This window comes from Tupaia chinensis, unplaced genomic scaffold (genome assembly GCF_000334495.1).
Source record: "Tupaia chinensis unplaced genomic scaffold, TupChi_1.0 Scaffold144991_2, whole genome shotgun sequence".
Taxonomy (NCBI): domain Eukaryota; kingdom Metazoa; phylum Chordata; class Mammalia; order Scandentia; family Tupaiidae; genus Tupaia; species Tupaia belangeri.
The window spans coordinates 586,699-594,859 of NW_006204851.1; positions in this window are offsets into that span (position 1 = coordinate 586,699).

Here is an 8,161-nt window from a genome sequence, read left to right on the forward strand (position 1 = left end):
TATTTTATTATGAGTTGCTTTCATTTCCTCTTTATGTGGCAGGACACTTACTGATCTTTGTGAACTTATATATATAGCTATGTTATGGTATCTATGAATTTAATTTTGGGTAGTAATAAGAACACAATTATTATAAAAATGGAGGTGTTAAGACTGGTAAAGTTGAAAACGCTTGTGCTAGTTTGTTAGCTTTCTGAGGGCCAGGATCATGTCTGTTTTGCTTCCATTTAGCCTAATTAGCTGAGTGCTAGGCAAGAGAAGGTGCTTAGTAAGTAGTGGGCAAATAATAATGAATAATGAATGTGGATTCAAGTATAGAACCAGAATCTGGGATGTAGGTCAGCATAGCAGGGGAATAGAAAACTGGCAGGAGGGGGCCAGGTGGTGAGTCAGCAGTAACACAAACATTCTCCAAGGCTGACCCAAATGAGAAGGTCTAGATTCATATCCGGAGATCTCCCTGAACATGCCACGTATGCATGTGCCCATGATCTGGGCTGGCTGAAACTAGGGGTGGATCATGGCGTAAGTACCTTGTTGTAGGTGCTGCCTGTCTTTCTGTCCCTCTGTTTCTCCCTGTCATGGAGGAAATAAATAAGTAAATAAACTAAACAAAAAACCAACCTAGTAGGAGAGCACTGTCTCTCTCTTTTCAATTCTGCTATAGGGTGCATGCACTGGTGAGAGAGAAAGAGGGAGGGGGAGAGAGAGAGAGAGGGAGAGAGAGAGAGAGAGAGAGATTACCACTGGGTGGGAATGAACATTCCCTAATCCCTTCTTCATTCTCCTTTTGGGATTTTGGTCATGCACTCACATGCTTGGTGTGATTTTTCAAGCTGCTGGGTCTGGGACTCAAACCATGTAATCAGTCATATGAGATCCAGCCACTTTAATCTCTGTGCCATCTGCTGGCCCAAGAGAGATGGGGGCTCTTAATCACGGAAAGATGGTGGGATTCCAGCAATCAGAAGAGAGAGCCAAGTCTCCTCTTCTCAAGGCATGCTGGGACCAAGGAACTGAGGTCAGATAGTCCCAGTAATCATAGAGGGAGACATATTCACACTCTCAATTGCTGGCATCAACCCCAGAGGCTATAGGATCTCAAAAAAAGAAAAACCTGTTTCCTAGTTGGATTGTACTACTTTATACTGTTTAGTCTGAATCAAGACAGTGAGGACAGATGCCAGAGAAAATGAGCCTCAGATTCTGTGCCTATGATCTGCCAATGCCATCCATGTCCCCAGTAGGCTCTCAGGCTTCTTTAGCTTTTAAACAGATCCAGTCCCCTATTTTTCTGCTGTTTTGCCCCCTGACTCTCTTCCCCATCAATGATGTGTGCACCCCTTCCTTCTGGGTCCTGTCCTCAAATGTGAATGCTAAATAGCTGACAAATAAATGCCTAAAACCCTTGGGACTCCTGATGAAAGAATGGGCTCCCCTTGGGCCTGGGGGACAGAGAGAGGCACCTTTTTTTAGAGATACACCACGTAAATCTGAGGGAGGTACTGAACCACCTGACATCAGAAGCCGAAGGGACCCTGAGGTTGGTTCACCAGATCCCAACTGGGCTGCACAAAAGGAATCACAGGAGTTTTTGTTGGAATCCTTAGAGTGTGATTCAGTAAGTCTGAGATGGGGCCTGGACTCTGCATCTTATCAGAAAGTACCACTGGTGGTTTTGACAAGGAGCCTAGTTAGGGAAGCTGTTTCTCAGTTTACTGGTTACCAGCTGAGTCCCAGAGAGGAGTAGTGACTTGTGTCAGGTCACATAGCAAATTGTGGCAGAGTTGAGACTGGAACACAGGTCTCTTTCCCCATATTGGTGGTGGGACCATCTGACACTATGGAGTGGGAAGAAGCTTCATCGCAGAAGCTGCTGCTCTCTCTGCCTATAGGTAGGGGGCAGAGGGATCTAAAAGGTTGTTTCACCTTATTACAAGCAGTAAATTTACTTCGGAGTTTGGGAGAGAAGCAACAAAACACCCATTGAGGTTAGTAGGGCAAGAAGACCTAGCCAATATCTTTAGCTGTGTCTATCCATGGAAAGCCGAGTGAAATAATGGAGGCAATTATCCACCTATTTTGTTCGAACACTTTGACCGAAAATCTCCTGGTAACTGACAGAAAATATGAGCTTTAAAAATGTTGTCTCAAATAGCTTGAATGACTTCGACGCCCACCTCACTTTTCTTTTTCCCTAGAGATGCTCTCCTAGGTGCCTGTCTCCTGGGGGCGTGAAAATGTCCACAGCCTTGGGACCTGTGGAGGGAAAGGGGAAATCCTGCATAGGAAATGCCAAATGATGGAATAGCAGGCCAAGCTGCACTGGAGGTGGGGTAAGCAACTGTCCTTTCAAGATAAGCTTTTGAGGACCAGCCACTATGGCACAGCCTATTGCCAGCACCCTATAGTGCTGGAATCCATATGGCAGTTTGGATCCTGGGTTAGCCTGAAAAGTATGCCAGAAGTGTGTGTGGGTGCCCAGGATCCTGAGGATCTGGAGGGCTTGGGAGGAGGCATGAGATCCTGTCAAGCGTGTTTTATATCTACCCTTCTCTCCCACATTTCTCTCTGTCTCTTTCATGTATGTGTATGCATGTGGTTTCTATTATTAAAAGAATGGGGAGGGAAAGACAACCTTTTCGATTCTAGACCTTGGGACAAGTCCTGGCAGCCTCCAAGTCCCGAGTTTATCACTATGGCATAATTTGAGGTAGCCTTGGAAGGTTCCTGGGCTGGCAGCAACTGAATGAAAACAATGCCAAATTTCTTTATTTAGAATAGACACTTCCTAATTTGGTTCCTAAGTGACAAATCTATCTGCCCTCTGCCCCAGCCTTCTGTAGCCAAAGTGGTCTCAATGGGAGGGATTTCAGCAGAGATCAGCAGGTGTCTGCCTATTTATACGTAGCAAAGCTACCCTGGGTCATTGCACTCCTGTCTTTGAGCAAGACAAATCAGGAAGCTTGTTGGAAAGGGAAGGTGCTACGTGGCTCCTGATGGTGGATCTTGGGGTGGACCAGGGAGGGCAGTTCAAGTGCCTAGGGGATAGAGTTGTGATGAGCTCAGGAGTGACGGCTGCCAAAGAGACCAAGAACCCCAGGATCTAGGAATAGTTCTGCCACTACTAATTTGGTACATGACCCTGGGCAAGACCCTTCCCTTCTCTGAACCTCAGCTTCACCATTTCTGGGGGCGGGGGGGGAAGATGTACCATTTAAAATATGGTGCCATTTACTGTGACACCTAGTCTGGCCTGGAAAAATGAAGCTGAGTCTCTATATAACTATTTCTTCTTTTTAAAAAAGTTTATTTATTCATTTATTCCATGAAGGAGAGAGAGTGACAGAGACCACCCTCAATGGGGTCATGACACTGCAATCCACTGCCAGCTTCAGCCAGCCCTAGATCATGGGTATGTATGGAAATGCCTGGCATACTCAGGGAGGTCTCTGGATGCAAACCCAAAACCTCTCTTGTGGGTTAGCCTCACAGAAGTTTGAGTTTTACTGCTTCACCACCATCTGCCTTCCCCATTCTAAAATATATCCAACTAGGCCAAAGATTTATGTGTTAAAAACAGGAGAAATCATGAAAAGACAGAAGAAAGCATGGAATATTTTTTAAATACCATCAGTAATCTTTTAAATTTATTTAGTTGTTATTATTTTTTGATTTGACTAGAGAGAGACATGAAGAGCGAGAATGGGAAAGGGAGAAAGCAAGCTGCCATGTCCAGGACTCGAACCAGGGCTCGCCATGTGGGAGTCCAGAGTCTCAACCACCACGCCACCTGCTAGCCCCCTCTCAGTAATCTTTACAAAGCAAGAAAAATATCTAGATTCTCTGAAGAAAGATAGATTTGACTTTGTAAAAATTTAACAGCTTTAGTATGTCAAAACAGACGACAAGCAAAGTTGAAAGGCCAAGTATAAATGTGGGTAGATTAATTGCAAAGAAGGCAGATAAATTTTTTTATTGATAATTTTTGTGTGTGTATGGAGAGGTTTTTGCTATAGGGCACGTGCGCTCGCCAGAAAGACAGAGAGAGACAGAGAGACAGAGAGCGAGAAATCACCCCCGGGGAGATGGCCATGCCATAATCCCTTCTCCTCCATTCTCCTCTCGGGATCTGGGCCTTTCACACACACGCACCCGGCGTGAGTTAAACCCATTGAGTCTGGAACTCAAACCATGGTTGACTACATGGGAGTCCAGCAACATAGCCATTACACCAACTGCTGGTCCCTTTATTCACAATATTTTAAAAGTTCCTTTATAAGAAAGTATGTTAACTTCTTTACAGTATTCACCATGATCTACAATTATTTCTGTATTTGCTTGTTTATAATTGTTCTCCGCTACTTACATGTCATTTCATGAAAGCCAAGGTTTTGCTTACTCACCACTGTATCCCTAGTGTTCAGATAGTGCCAGCACACAGTAGGTACTCAGTAATATTTGTTGAAGGAATGAGTGGGTGAACTTCTGTAGAACAAGGGGAAGATGATAAATATCCCACTAGCAAAATGCTCAAAGAATAATGAACAATCAATTTATAGAGGAAATACAAAGGGCTTATGCCATATAAAAAGGTGTGCAGGGCCATGTGGTAACACAGCAGTGATGTAACTGGATCCACATGGCAAAAGTCATGGGTTTGTCTTGAGTTCACAACCCAGGACTTTTCTGATCACCCCAAGTTGTGTGCATATCTCCATGATCTGGGCCAGTTGAGACTGAGAGTGGATTGAGGTGTGAAGACCCTGTCGGGGGTGCCTCTGCCTATGTGTGACTTCTCTCTCTCTTTCTCATGGAAGAAATAGACTTTTAAAAAGGTGCACACATCAGTAAGAATTAAGACATGCAAATTAAAACAGCATTGTGATGATTGAGGTGTCATTTCTCACCTGTCAGATTGGCAAAATTAAAAAGGCACACACATTCACTCTCCCTGCACATTTAAATGAGCATAACATCTGGAGAGCAACTGAAAATGTCATTTGGCTCAACGAGTTCTTTTTCAGTTTATCCTTTTGAAATGCTCCATATTCATTTAAACATTTTGATGAATAGCAGCAAATCAGAAATAACCTAGAGGACTTCAGTGAAAGACTGGTAAAATAATTTATAGTGTATCCAAATAATGGCATACTAAGCCTCGCTACTCTAATGATTAAGAAATTGGGCTTTGGGCCCAGCTGGTGGTGTAGTGGTTTAAGCGCTGGATGGACTCCTACATGGAGACTGGGTTTCGAGTCCTGGACCTGGTGGTTTGAAACTCACACTGGGTACATGTGTGTGTGCTCAAAATCCCAAGAGGAGAATGGGGAAGAAAGGATTGCAGCATGGCTATCTTCCTGGTGGGTGATTTCTCACTTTCTCTCTATCTTTCTCTGCCTCTCTGGTAAGTATGCACACTCTAGAGCAAAAATTTCTCTTAAAAATAAAAAAGAGGAAAAAAAGAATTTGGGCTTTGTGGTCAGACTGCCTAGGTTTGGCTTCCTCCTCTGGCTCTTATGAGCTGTGTGACCTTGATAAAGTTTCTAAACCTCTCTGACTTGATTTTCTCATCTGTAAAATGGGAAAGGTAGCAATCCTTCTTGAAACCGTGAAGAGTAAATGAGATAATCCATATGAAATAATTAGTACCCAGCACAAAGCATTGCTAGCCATTACTATTCCTTCTACTACAACAATGACAAGTATATAAATAAGGACAAGTTAGATCTTCATGTAAGAAAGCTAGGTCTTTTAAGAGTTCATGAAAAATGTATATTAGGCAAAAATTGCGCAGACTTTAAAATTTTTTGTCATGAAAATAAACTTGTATTTTGATTCCATTTTTCCAGGAACTTTTTGAGGTCCGCTAGTACTGACACACACCATCTCCAAGAGCTGTTTATAATACAAGCAAGCTGCAGAAGAGTAAGTATAGTAGGATCTGATGTTCGTTAAGGGTATTACATGTTATACACAGGGAAAAATTCTGGAAGGATAGACTCTCGACAGTGGTGACCTCTGCGGATTATAATGGGGGAGACAGATTTTCACTTTAGTAATGATGAGAGTTGTTTGAAACAAACACATGTTACTTTTATAATAAACAAAAGATGTAAAGGGAAAAAAAGCTCCATTTGGAGCTCCGAGGACAGTTAATCCCACCAGGCCTCACATCCCTCAGAGTTTGGCCTTGGCCCAACAGTTAACCCTCCCTGCCTATCATCTGTCCTCGTCTGTATCATCCTCATACTGCTCTGTGCACCCATCTCCACTGCCCCTGACTCATCCGTTTCCCCACTACTGCCCTTCCCGGTTCTTCTCCATGCCCTCTGGAAGCTGCACTGCATAATAAACAATCCTCTGGGCACTCAGCATAAACTTCTTACAGAACGTTGCTGTCTACCTCCAGTCCTGCAAGTGCTGAAACCTGAGTCTCAACGAAGAAGCTCACGGCTTTGCCCGCAGCGCCCTCTCGTGGACACTGTCCGCACTTCCACATGCAGACACCCTAGGGTTGGGAGGTGGGGGTCAGTGCTCTAGCTTCACCTGTCTGCTTCCAAACGGTTAGTTTTCTGTACTCGCCAAGAACTCCTTCTTATGCCATCTGGCTACAGCATCCTCTTTTCTCCTTTCCTGGTCGACTCTTCTTTATAACCATCCTTTCCTGGTTAACTTCCCTTCCCCACATTCAAAGAAGAGTTTGAAATCTGGCTCACTGTCTTCTCCATCCCAAGTCCTGACATCATTCTGGGTGAGTGTGACATCAGTGATCCATGTGCGGGACACACCCCCATCTTTGTCTTACTATGCTCCATCATCAGTCAGAATTTCCACCATCTATTCTCCTACCTGCTAGCCCCTTCCACCTTACTTCTTTCTTCATCCTTGAAAATGATGATGATGATGACGATGAATATATATGTGCCGGGCACATACTAAGCATCTTACAACAACATTTCAATAATCTTATGCCATCCTTACAATAACTTTATGAGGCAAATACTGTTGCCTTTTTTTTATTTTTCTTTTTCCAACAAGGCAACTCAGGCTCAGAGAGGTTGGGTGACATACCCAAAGTCCCACAGCTAGTACAGGGAAGAGATGAGATCCAAAGCCAGGTATGTTTGTCTAATTCATAGGATATAGATATCAGGATCTTGCCTAAATTGCAAACTCCCTTTCCTGGTGCCTTTCTGTCCTATCCACAAGGCAAAATCCCAAGTCTGGACGAATTTAACTGAAGTCTCCTCCTCTGTGCTTACACTCAGATGGAGGAACACTGCTGGAGAAAATCCCATCACTTTGTTGATTAGTCCCACCAAAAAGTCATAGTTTCCAACCTCAGAGGGGCCCTCCTCCACTCAGCTAATCAATCCTAAGTAGCTGTCCTGACACCAGCACTTTCAAACTTTCTCCAAACTTTTCTGGAGTCAGACTGTCTGGGTTAGAACCCTGCTTCCAGCACTGCAATGCTCCATACTGTGCCAGGCTTTAAGAAAGGGTGAGGTAGAGGAAGAGGGATGAGGGCAAGGCGAAGTAACATGTATTGTGTGTCTTCTGGGGATCAGACACTGTGCCAGATGCTTAGCATTCAGCATCTAATTAATCCTCTTGGTAGCTCCGAAAGGGAGGTGCTATTGTTATTCTTGCTTTACAGATGAAGAGTCTGAGGTACAGAGAGGTTAAGTTACTTAGTAAGGTGCCATAGTCAGTCTATAGGTGGTAGAGCCATCTCATTCATTTCCACAAACCTTCTTTATCTTGATGGAGTACTGTAATAGGCTGCTAAGTGTCACCTATCTTGTGCTCTCCAGTTTGCCTTCCACTTAATAGCTGGGTCAGTCTTTCATAAAATGTACCTAGGAATGTGCCACTACCCTGCTTCAAGCCTTTCCAAAGCTTCCCCACAGTCCTCAAAAAACCTTTCGTATTAATGATTTGGCCCGTCCTTCCTTTCTCACTGCATCCACTGCCACCTGCCTACAAAGCAGCCACCAGAACTATTTTTGGCTACTCAATGAAACCTGGCTTTCTCCTGACTCCACACCTTTGTGTATGTGCTGCCTGGTCTCCCCTGTCCTCTGCATCCTTTCTCCACCCGCCCCAATGCTCTTCTGTACTTTCACAACATTCATGCATTGACCCCATTGGGCTATCA